The 12,629-nt window shown below is 41.9% G+C and overlaps 1 long non-coding RNA gene across 2 annotated transcripts in view; it reads right to left on the minus strand.

Annotated features, from left to right (window-relative positions):
* Positions 1 to 1,038: 1,038 nt before the first annotated feature.
* The window catches only part of LOC122541374, a 59,114-nt gene continuing 47,523 nt past the window's right edge, over positions 1,039 to 12,629 (minus strand). For both annotated transcript variants that reach the window (XR_006309586.1, XR_006309584.1), the window contains exon 3: positions 1,039 to 1,145. This is a non-coding gene — a long non-coding RNA (uncharacterized LOC122541374). The remainder of the gene's footprint in view (positions 1,146 to 12,629) is intronic.

Genomic DNA, 12,629 nt, shown 5'->3' on the forward strand with positions numbered 1-12,629 from the left:
CCTCCTCCCACCTTGTCTCAGTCAAATCCCTCGAACTCAGCACTGCCTTCCTAACCTGCAATCCTCTTCCTGACCTCTCCGCCCCCACCCCACTCCGGCCTATCACCCTCACCTTGACCTCCTTCCACCTATCGCATTTCCAACGCCTCCTCCCAAGTCCCTCCTCCCTACCTTTTATCTTAGCCTGCTGGGCACACTTTCCTCATTCCTGAAGAAGGGCTCATGCCCGAAACGTCGATTCTCCTGTTCCTTGCATGCTGCCTGACCTGCTGCGCTTTTCCAGCAACACATTTTCAATCAAGTTTATTATGCAAGCTTTCATTTTGCATCAGCAAAATAGCCAAATACATAATTGCTTATGTTGGAATAGTAATAACTATTTTAATTTTGATGGTTGAGATACCCTTCAGGTTGTGAATTTTAAACAAAACAATAGAGCTATGGTTGCAGAAGATTTCAATTTCCTAAAGTCATACATCAGAAAGAATCCACTGGAAAACCATGTTGAACAGCTACAAATATTTAATGTTAAGAGAAAGTAGGGAAGATGGTGTGAGCTGAATTATAGTTCTGCCTGATGGAAGAGGTTGTAAGAGATCACCTTTCATCTATTTAATTACTTCTGCTTTCACCTGTTCACAGTCCGTCCATTTTCTAGTATATTTTCCTCCCTTGTGCCTCTTTCCTGGAACCCAATTGCTTAAAATTATGTCTTTTTTTTCGCACTTTGCAGTTTAACTTTTACAGCACTGTACTGGGAAGTCACTCAACATATTGAGAAAAATGGCTCCAGTTGCTATTAAGACTTTTGCAAGTAGTTTGTAGAGGTTTTTCTCAAATCAGTTTCCTGTCATCTACTATTTAACTAGACTTTGCCATATGAATCTGCAACATTTCATTTGAAACACAGTTTTTCCCTGAGTTCCACTCTGTCTCCAAATCATTGCCTGATGCATGGTTTTAATACGAGGAAGTGAGGACTGCAGATCCTGGAGATCATTCTTGACTTGCATTCCTGATGAAGGGCTTATGCCCGAAACATCAACTCTTCTGGTCCTCAGATGCAGCCTGACTTGCTGTGCTTTTCCAGTGCCACACTTTTTGACACATTGTTTCAATAGCCATCCAGGGAATTTTTAATCCGTCTAAATGTAGAAATGATAAAACAAAATGAAGAAATAAAACAAATAACAGCAGGTGCTGGAGATCTGAAATAAACAGAAGCATAAATTGCTGGAGAAACTCAGCTGGCCAGGTAGCCTCTGTGAAGAGAAAACAGAGTTAATGTTTCAAGTCCAGTAACCATTCTTGAAGAAACATTAATTCTGTTAAGTTTGAAGCATTAAAATGTTTTCTCTTCACAAATGCTGCCAGAGCTCGAGTTATTCCAGCACATTCTGTTTTTGTTTGTTTTGATTGCAGAAGTGATGGCTTTTAATTTGTAATGAAAATGCAAATTTTAATTTCTCCACTGATTAACTCAGCTGAAATATCCTAATGCTCAGTCTCTACTCATTGTTCAGGGTTGGACCTGACCGTGGTGCTGTCCATTATTTTTAGTGTGACTGGTAAAGCTAGCATTTGCTACCCACCCATAATTGTCCTTAAATAAGAGATCGTGAGTTGAACCATTATAGTCCATGGAGTACTGACAGTACTGTTAGCAAGGAAGTTACAGAGTTTGATCTTGTGCAAAGGAAAAAGCAGAAATATAATTCCAGGTTTGATGGTGTGTTAGAGATGATGTGAAGAAAAGCAAATAACAATGTTGAGATGCTCTTTATAATTTAATGTGATTTACAATGCATGAAGATGTTTTTCTTTCTTTAGCTAAAGTTTTACGTGGCGGAAGTGTTGTTCTCCCCAGATGTGAAGCAATAGTAATTTTGATACATTTTACAGAAATAATACTTTTCAGCATAAATCAGATTTTCAATTGGATAACACAAACATAAAGTGTTTCCTTCATGGCCAGATCAATTCGAGTTGTTATCCTTTCTTATATAGTATCAAAAATCATTACTAAACATTTAGAAGAACTTTCAACTTTTATTAATGCCATTTTGTATAACTGACACAGAAAGCATAAAAAGTTAAATAACCAAATATGTTTACGAAATAAAGTTTCAGTGTAAAGACAAAACAGTAAATGAAGTACAACTGTGACATCAGATAATTTTCTATATTTGATTAGTATAAGCAGCATGACTGTGACATTTCTTTAACATATCCTTTACACGTTTACCAAAGGTGTTTGTACTGAGTATTTGGTATATTTAATGTTCAATAATCTTGCCCAATCGTTTGCACTCTGGATTCAGAGTGGGTATTTTCCCCACCTTTGATGCTAACAAGGTCATGTAATGCCATGTAAATCCATTAAAGCCCTGGGGCTTACTCCTTCATCCAAGTGTTGAACAGTTAAATGCACACTTTTAAAAAATACATTTCTTAAGAGAATAGTTTATCATGGTCAACTTAAAGCCCTGCGGTGAAAAAAATTTCAAAACACCCTTACTGCATAGATTGAATTGCACTGGCTACACCTCTGCACAGTAAAAGGAAGCATGTCTGTGAATATGAGATTAGTAGAACAATTGGCCTGATTTGCATTATTCTGGTTTTGAAATGATGCTTTAAGATTAAGTCTGTCAGATTTTGTTCCTATTGCAATTTGTGGTGGCTGCTTATAAATAGCTAATTTGCAATTTGTAATTTATAAATAGAACAAACTTCCCAGTGCCTGAATGACGACATCAATAATGAGAAATTTGAAAAAAATGCAGCAAGGATGAAAGAATGAGCTTTTTGATATCCATTCTAAAAATGTTTAATTTTCCCCTATTTGAAAACCATGGTAATGAGAGGCAAGGATCCCCATTCCTTGTATTTGCATCTTATTAGCAGCTAAGTATCTCTTAATATATGTAGGAACAAATTAGTGCAGAGCTAGAATCTGAAAACAACAAATGCTGGAGATCACAGCAGGTCAGGCAATATCCACGGAGACATAGCACTGATGAAGAGTCAGCTAGACTCGGAACATTAGCTTGCTCTTTCTCCATGGATGACCCATTGCGACCTTCAGCATTTGATGTTTTCAGTCCTTCATTTATATGCCATTTGTGATTCTCCCGGGTGAGAATCTAGATGGATTCAAATTGAAAAATGGCCAAATGGAAGTCTGTATATTTATCTGTTGGGGATTTTCTCTGCTCTTTATATTGACCATCATTTTCCAACATCTCTGCTGGATGACTGGGGTTTGGTTAAGAGAAACTGGGGTTTGGTTAAGAGAAAGAAGGAAGCATATGTTAGGTATAGACAGGCTACATCTAGTGAATCCTTAGAAGAGTATAAAGGCAGTATGAGTATATTTAAGAGAGAAATCAGGAGGACAAAAAGGGGACATAAGATAGCTTTGACAAATAGAGTTAAAGAGAATCCAAAGGGATTTTTACAAATACATTAAGGAAAAAAGGGTAACTAGGGAGAGAATAGGGCCCCTCAAAGGTCAGCAAGGTGGCCTTTATGAGATGCCGCAGGAGATGGGGGAGATACTAAACAAGTGTTTTGCATCAGTATTTACTGTGGAAAAGGATATGGAAGATATAGAATGTAGGGAAATAGATGATGACATCTTGAAAAACGTCCATAAAACAGAAAAGGAAGTGCTGGATATTTTGAAAAGCATAAAAGTGGATAAATCCCCAGGTCCTGATCAGGTGTACCCTAGACCTCTGTGGGAAGCTAGAGAAGTGATTGCTGGGCCTCTTACTGAGATATTTGTATCATCGATAGTCAAAGGTGAGGTGCCAGAAGACTGGAGGTTGGCACGTGGAGCCACTGTTTAAGAAAGATGGTAAGGACAAGCCAGGGAACTATAGACCAGTGAGCCTGACGTTGGTGGTGGGCAAGTTGTTGGAGGGAATCCTGAGGGACAGGATGTACATGTATTTGGAAAGGCAAGGCCTGTTTAGGGATAGTCAACATGGCTTTGTGTATGGGAAATCATGTGTCACAAACTTGATTGAAATTTTTAAGAAGTAACAAAGAGGATCAATGTGGGCAGAGTAGGACATGGGAGACTGGTTAGCAAGGTTAGATCTCATGGAATACAGGGAGAACTAGCCATTTGGATACAGAACTGGCTCAAAGGTAGAAGACAGAGAGTGGTGGTGGAGGATTGTTTTTCAGACTGGAGGCCTGTGACCAGTGGAGTGCCACAAGGATCGGTTCTGGGTCCTCTATTTTTCATTATTTATATAAATGATTTGGATTTGAGCATAAGAGATACAGTTAGCAAGTTTGCAGATGATACCAAAATTGGAGGTGTTGTGGTCAGCGAAGAAGGTTACCTCAGATTACAACAGGATCTTGTTCAGATGGACCAATGGGCTGCGAAGTGGCAGATGGAGTTTAATTTCGATAAATGTGAGGTGCTGCATTTTGGGAAAGCAAATCTTAGCAGGACTTATACACTTAATGGTAAGGTCTGAGGGAGTGTTGCTGAACAAAGAGACCTTGGAGTGCAGGTTCATAGCTCCTTGAAAGTGGAGGCATAGGTAGATAGGACAGTGAAGAAGGCGTTTGGTATGCTTTCCTTTATTGGTCAGAGTATTGAGTATAGGAGTTGGGAGGTCATGTTGCAGCTGTACAGGGCACTGGTTAGGCCACTGTTGGAATATTGCGTGCAATTCTGGTCTCCTTCCTATCGGAAAGATGTTGTGAAACTTGAAAGGGTTCAGAAAAGATTTAGAAGCATGTTGCCAGAGTTGGAGGATTTGAGCTAAAGGTTAGGGCTGTTTTTCATGAAGTGTCAGATGCTGAGGGGTGACCTTATAAAAGTGTACAAAATCATGAGGGGCATGGATAGGATAAGTTGACAAAGTCTTTTCCCTGGGGTGGGGGGAGTCCAGAACTAGAGGGCATAGGTTTAGGGTGAGAGGGGAAAGATATGAAAAAGACCTAAGGGGCAACGTTTTCATGCAGAGGGTGGTACGTATATGGAATGAGTTGCCAAAAGAAGTGGTGGAGGCTGGTACAATTGCAACATTTAAAAGGCATCTGGATAGGTATATGAATAGTAAGTGTTTGGAAGGATATGGGCTGGCAGGTGGGACTCGATTGTGTTGGGATATCTGATTGGCATGGACAAGTTGGACCAAAGGGTCTGTTTCCATGCTGTACATCTCTATGACTATCTCCAATTCAGTGATCATCTCCAATTCATCGAAGTTGGCAATGGCAATACACCAGCCTCGCCATACCATCATGGCTAATCTCAGAATTGCAATGCACTTTGGCATTTCACCACTGTCCAATGGAGCACAGAGACCTTACATATATTCACCTACATGGTCACTCTGCATGTAGTGTCACGCACCCATCAAATACATTAGGACAGGTTGAGTCTCATGTCCTTTAGCTTGCACTCATAGAACTCACTCTTTTGCACCGAGTTGGATGCTTGTAACATCTCTGCCTTGAGCCAGGCAGTTTTTCACGTTTGGAGAAAGTGAGGACTGCAGATGCTGGAGATCAGATTCGAGAGTATGGTGCTGGAAAAGTCCAGCATGTTAGGCAGCATCCAAGGAGCAGGAGAGTTGATGTGTCGGGTATAGGCCCTACATGCAGAGTGACCTTGTAGGTGAATATATGGAAGGTCTATGTGCTCAAGTTTGTCAGTATTACACAGTCAACAGGGTAGGCCACTTGCAAAGGTGCAACCCTTTTCTGCAGTCTTCATTTGGCTCATAGTTATTACCAGTTTCTAATTCTTTGTTGGCTTGTTGTATTTGACCTTTTTTTTGTAATAAATTACTGGTTTATTACTAAAACCAATTTGTAGCATTGCCTAATTGAATTTCAATGAAAGACTATGTAATTAAATGAAAAACAACACAAAATATAATGTCAATCCAGATTTCAGTCTGTGATCATACTTGTTTTGTTTTCGATTGATTGATTTTGTTTGAATAATGAATTGATTGATTATTTGTTATGTGTACTGAAGTACAGTGAAAAGCTTTGTTTATGAGCAGTATAGGCAGATCATAATAAGCAAGGATGTACAGATCAAAAAGACTTAGACAGAGCATACGTTGCACAAATATTACATTGCAAAAGGTGCACACTAGGCAAGATCAGCATCATTTAAAGCGAGAGAGAGTCCATTCATCCATCTAAAACCAGCTGGGAAGAAGCTGTTCCTGAACCAGCTAGTGCATGTGTTTCCTTTCCCTTACAGAAGAAGTTGTAGGAGATCGTTACCGGGGTGCAATTGGATATCAATTCGGATCATAAAATTTTGCACGAGCAGTTTTCAAATCCTCTAGAACCTTTCCAGACTGTAATGATTATGTATTGATTATACCAATGTTTCTAGCTTTCCTGTAGCTAGTTTCTTTCATATCTAGGTTATACCTTATCAGTCCCAAAGGTCTTACTGGTGTTCAGCCCCAGTAACTTCTCAAGTACTTTTCCCTCTAGTTATAGTAACTGTATTTATTACCTGACCACCCCACAATCACATGTACTTCTTTTATTATGTCATATTTTTGCACATCCTTGAACCTCATTTACTGGATCAATGCTCTCGATGTGGTTCCTCTCCATCAGAGAGACCAAGCACAAACTCGCAGAATGGTTTAGGAACATCTCTGGTCATATTTTAAATTAGTATTTATTTGCTGTGGTTCTGTTCACCGAGCTGGAAGTTTTTGTTGTAAACCTTTCGTCCCCGGTCTAGGTGACATCCTCAGTGCTTAGGAGCCTCCTGTGAAGCGCTTCTGTGGTGTTTCCTCCGGCATTTATAGTGGCCTGTCCCTGCCGCTTCCGGTTGTCAGTTTCAGCTGTCCGCTGTAGTGGCCGGTATATTGGGTCCAGGTCGATGTGTTTGTTTATGGAGTTTGTGGATGAGTGCCATGCTTCTAGGAATTCCCTGGCTGTTCTTTGTTAGAACAGCCAGGGAATTCCTAGAAGCATAGCACTCATCCACAAACTCCATCAACAAACAAATCGACCTGGACCCAATATACCGGCCACCACAGTGGACAGCTGAAACTGACAACCGGAAACGGCAGGGACAGGCCACTATAAATGCCGAAGGAAACACCACAGAAGCGCTTCACAGGAGGCTCCCAAACACTGAGGATGTCACCTAGACAGGGGACGAAACATTTGCAACAAAAACTTCCAGCTCGGCGAACAGAACAACAGCAGGTTAGGATCACCTTCATGGGGATTTAAAGAATAAGAGGGGTTGTGTTCTCATAGAAACTTATAAAACTATAACAGGACTAGACAGAGTAAACTTCATAGTTCAGGACTTGGTCGGTGTGTGTGGTTTTCCTGTGTACCTTAGTGGTGAATTCTCCGTTTGGTGTTCTCTGTACCCTCCCGTCTAGGAATGGGAGTTGGTTGTCCTTTTCTTCCTCTCTCGTGAATCGGATTCCTGTGAGTGTGGAGTTGATGATCCGGTGTGTTTTCTCTATTTCCGTGTTTTTAATGATTACAAAGGTGTCATCAACGTATCTGACCCAGAGTTTGGGTTGAATTTGTGGTAAGACTGTTTGTTCTAACCTTTGCATTACTGCTTCTGCTATGAGTCCCGAGATCGGTGAGCCCATGAGTGTTCCAAAACACTATATAGGACAAACAGGAAGACAGCTAACGATCCGCATCCACGAACATCAACTAGCCACGAAACGACACGACCAGCCAACCCTAGTAGCCACACACGCAGACGACAAGCAACATGAATTCGACTGGGACAACACTACCATTATAGGGCAAGCCAAACAAAGAACAGCCAGGGAATTCCTAGAAGCATGGCACTCATCCACAAACTCCATCAACAAACACATCGACCTGGACCCAATATACCGGCCACTACAGCGGACAGCTGAAACTGACAACCGGAAGCGGCAGGGACAGGCCACTATAAATGCTGGAGGAAACATCACAGAAGCGCTTCACAGGAGGCTCCCAAGCACTGAGGATGTCACCTAGACCGGGGGACGAAAGGTTTGCAACAAAAACTTCCAGCTCGGCGAACAGAACCACAGCAACGAGCACCCGAGCTACAAATCTTCTCACAAACTTTGAATTAGTATTTATTTCCTTAAAGGGTAATACAAAGTATTTATTTAATTTCTTTGCCATTTCATGGTTGCCTATTATTTTTGCCCAACTATTTTTTGCTAGTTTATCCTCAAACTTTATTTTTCCCCCCTTTATTATTTACTTGATCATTTGTCCACCCTTATGTTCCTTAGCTAATTATGGTTAGTTTATTTCTTTCCGAGGTTTCTTCTTCCCCACTGAAATATATCCAAGTTGTGAGTCATTAAGTATTTTCTTAAATGTCTGCTGTTCTTCCTCAACTGTGTTCTTTGCGAAAAGCCTTTTCCCAGCCCACTCCAGTCAACTCCTCTCTGAGCCATTGTAATCAGCTTTTGCTTTTTTTTTAGGTTCAGCACAATTCTTGCAGATCCTAGTTTCTCACTCTCAAACTGAGTAAGGTATTCTGCCATTTTATTATTCACTGTTTTGAGAAGATCTTTTACTCTGAAATAATTTATTAAACCTGCACATTACCAAATCTAGAACAGGTTGATCTCTAAATTAGATCTACAATTTTTTTTCAAGTCAACTAATCTGAACAAATTCCATTTCTTCTTTGTGGCTCCTTCTGGCAATTTGATTTTCGAATCGTCATGAAGATTAAATGTAGTGCCTTTATTATATGCTCTCATTATCTCTTAATATCCTGTACATATTTTAAATCCTACTGTAGTAACTATTATGGAACCACAAATTATATTCACCAATGTCTTATTCCTCTTTTCATTTCTTACCCCAACCATAGGATTCTACAACTTCTGATTCAAAAATGTCAAAGATAGAAGATTGGCTGACTGGTAGAAGGCAGAAAATAGGAATAAAGCAGCCAGTGACAAATGGAGTTCCGCAGGAGTCAGTGCTGGAACCACAGCTATTCATATTATACCTTATCTGGACAAAGGAACTGAAGACATTGTGGCGATACAGCGATCCAAAGATAGGTGGAGGGACAGGTAATGGTGAGGAGATGGGGAAGATGCATTAGGATTTGGACAGACTAGTAGACTGGGCAAAGACCTGGTTGATAGAATACAATATGGGAAAGTGCAAGGTTATGCACTTTGGTAGGAAGAGTAGAGACATAGACTATATTCTGAATGGGGAAAGGCTTCAGAAATCTTAAGGGACTTGGGCATCCCAGTTTAGGATTCCTTTTAAGGTTAACATGTAGAATCAGTTGTCAATTAAAAAGGTAAAGTCAATAACTGTGGCACTGGAAAGAGCATAGCAGGTCAGGCAGCATCTGAGGAGCAGGATAGTCAATGTTTTGGGCTTAACCCTTCAAGACTGAGGAGGGAATGTGGGGCCTGAGAAGTAAATGGGGGGTGGACTAGGGGAAAGATTGTTGGGATGGTGATAGGTCAGTGAAAAGTGTCGAGCGGATAGGTGGGAAGGAAAATTGACAGGTCAAACAGGTCAAGAGGGCAGAGCCATGTTGGAGAGATGGATCTGGGATCGGGCTGGGGGGAGGGGGCAGGGGAGACAGGAGGGAAGATTTGGAAACTGATGAATTCAATAATGAGGCCGTGCGGTTGTAGGCTCCCAAGGCAGAACACGAGATGTTTCTCCTCTACTTTCTGGGTGGAGGAGGCCCCGAATGGACATGTCATAGGGGGAGTTGAAATGCATGGCCACAGGAAGGTGGAGTTTGTTGATGTTTATAGACCAGAGATGTTCCCTGAGCCATTCTATGAGTTTGTGCTCGGTCTGTCCAATGTAGAGGAAACCACATCAAGAGCACCGGTTCAGTAAAAGAGGCTCGAGGATGTGCAAGTAAATCTCTGCCAGATATGGAATGATCCTTTTTGGCCTTGAACGGAGGTGAGGTGGGAGGTGTGGGCACAGGTTTTCCACCCCTTACGGCAACAGGGAAAGGTGTGGAGAGGGGGTTGGTTGGTTACACCTAACAAGGGATTCACGGAGGGAATGGTCCCAATGGAATGCAGATAGGAGTGGGGAGGGGAAATATATTTTTTGTAGTAGGTCTGACTGTACGTGGTGAAATTGTGGAGAATAATATGCTGGATTTGGAGATTAGTGGGGTGGAATGTGAGAACCAGGAAATTCTATCCTTGTTATGGCTGGGGGTTGAGGCTCGAGGGCAGAGGAACAGGAAATGGAGGAGATGCAAGTAAGGGCATTGTTGATAATAGTGAAGGTTAATTATGGTCCTAGAAGGAGGAGGACATCTGGGATTTCCTGGAATGGAATCACTCATCCTGGGAGCAAATACAGTGGAGGCAGAGGAATTGGGAGTAAGGGGTTGTGTCTTTACCGGGGAAGGTGAGCTCAGGGAAGCTGTGGGACTCAGTGGCTTTGAAGCAGATGTCAGTGTTAAGTTGGCTGCCAGAGACGGAGACAGAGAGGTTCAGGAAGGGGAAGGAGGTGTTGGAAATGGTCCAGGTGAATTTGAGGTCAGGATGGAAGTTATTGGTGTGATAGATAAACTGTTCAAGCTCCTCATAGGAGTACGGGGCAGTGGCAATACAGTAATCAGTGTAGTACCAAAATGGCTGAAAAAGTAGGGATGGTGCCAGCGTAGCTGTGGAAGAGGGACTGTTCCATATAAAGAGGCAGACATAGGTATGCAGGTACCCATAACCACCTCTTTGGTTTGCAGGACGTGCGAGGATTGAAATAAGTTGTCCCTAATCAGGACATGCTCCAAACATCAACTCTCCTGCTTCTCGAATGCTACCTGACTGGCTGTGCTTTTCTAATGCCATACGTTTTGTGACTCTGAGGACCAGTTCCACCAATCGAATGAGAGTGTAGGTGGAGAGGGATTGGGTGGATCAGTGGGAGAGGAAGAAACAGAGGGTTTTGGGGCCTTCCTCATGGGGAATGCAGGTGTAGAGGGACTGAATGTATATGGTAAAGAATAGGTGTTGGGGGCTGAGGAATTGGAAATTCTTTCCTGGAACTCTGTCCTGTCCTCCTTGGTCCAGGGACTCCCCACATACTTTCAAGACTCCATCCCTGCCTTCCAGCTCCTCCACAACTTCTTCTCCCACTGACCCACCCAGGCCCCCTCCACCGACAGTCTCATTAGTAAATGTTTAAATATCTGACATTTCTTGCTGGTTAACAGAGTACTGGCTCAGAATGCTCTCTTGGCTAGGTTGGCTCAATAAATAATTGTTAAAACTGTACCTAAGATTATTTCCTAAAATAATGTTGGGTGGCATGGTGCCTCAGTGGTTAGCACTGCTGCCTCACAACTCCAGTTCAAACCCACCCTTGAGTGACTTCCTGTGTGTAGTTTGCACATTCTCCCTGTGCCTGTGCAGGTTTCCTCTGGATGTTCTGGTTGGGTTGCTCTTCCAAGAGTTGGCATAGACTGAATGACCTGCGACCACATTTGGGGATTTGATGATTCTGAATGTCCTTAAACAATTGGTACTGCAGGCAGGTTGTTCATACTGGATCATCAGAAAGTGACTGCAAAAGGGGTCAGCGTACTTTATTTACTATCCATAGTTAGTGCAGTGGGCCTGAAATTGATCTGGTCAAGTGCCAAATCAATTTGAAAGGAGTACTCAAGTTAGGAGATATTGGACAGAAACCCAGAGAGGTTAAACCAATTCCGCATTGGATAATCCATGCTGGGGTCAAGGGTGTGAGAGAAGCCAAATCAACGCTAGACAGGCCATGCTGGAGTTAGTCAGATCTGCGTAAGATTAACTGCACCTGGACCAAAGATAGAATTGTGCATGTTCAGGCAGGAGTAACTGTGCTAGGATGGGAGGAATTCAGGAAAGAGGTGCAGGCAAGGTTATCTTATGTATATAAATGATTTGAAAACCGACCACAAGGCGATAGGCAGGAAAGTGAAAAAGGAAAATCGGAATATTCCATCACAAGTTTCATCACAGAACAGGCAAAAATTAGTTAAGAAAATGCACAACGATGGTGGAACCCGTATAACGCACTTGCGGAACAGAGTAGCTGGTGGATAGATCAAAAGAGGGAAAGAGAAGAGAAGGAAATGATCACCACCATTTTAAGTTTGCAATTATGCGGATGAGTTCATGTTTATATAAGGTGAACCTTTAAGTCAGTTACTGCAGCTGGTACCAATGACGATAAGGTAGAAAATACAGGGAGAAGGCATCCACCCCGATATACTAAATCACAACCACCCACTGCAATATAGTGTGAGGTGGTGGTAACCCACCCGATAGTTAAAAAGAATTCAAGGAAAATTAGGGCATCCTTCATAGAACACTTGTTAAAAGTTTTGGAAATACTTGTAATGTGTTTCAGCTTTAATTTTAAAGCAGAAGTTTATGGTTATAAACTGAGGATGTTCTCACAGCATAGGTAAATTCATTTTAGAAACATCTTATTTGTATTTAGAATTTGGAGTAAGAAATATTTTGTCCGTACAAAAGTGCTGTAGTTGATTTGTTCTCAAAATATAGAGGTGAGGGGAAGGTGGAGGGGAGAGAGGGAGGGGATGGTGGAGAGGAGAGGGACGGATGGGGAGAGGGGCAAGGGAA

The sequence above is a fragment of the Chiloscyllium plagiosum genome, chromosome 37 (assembly GCF_004010195.1).
Source record: "Chiloscyllium plagiosum isolate BGI_BamShark_2017 chromosome 37, ASM401019v2, whole genome shotgun sequence".
NCBI lineage: Eukaryota > Metazoa > Chordata > Chondrichthyes > Orectolobiformes > Hemiscylliidae > Chiloscyllium > Chiloscyllium plagiosum.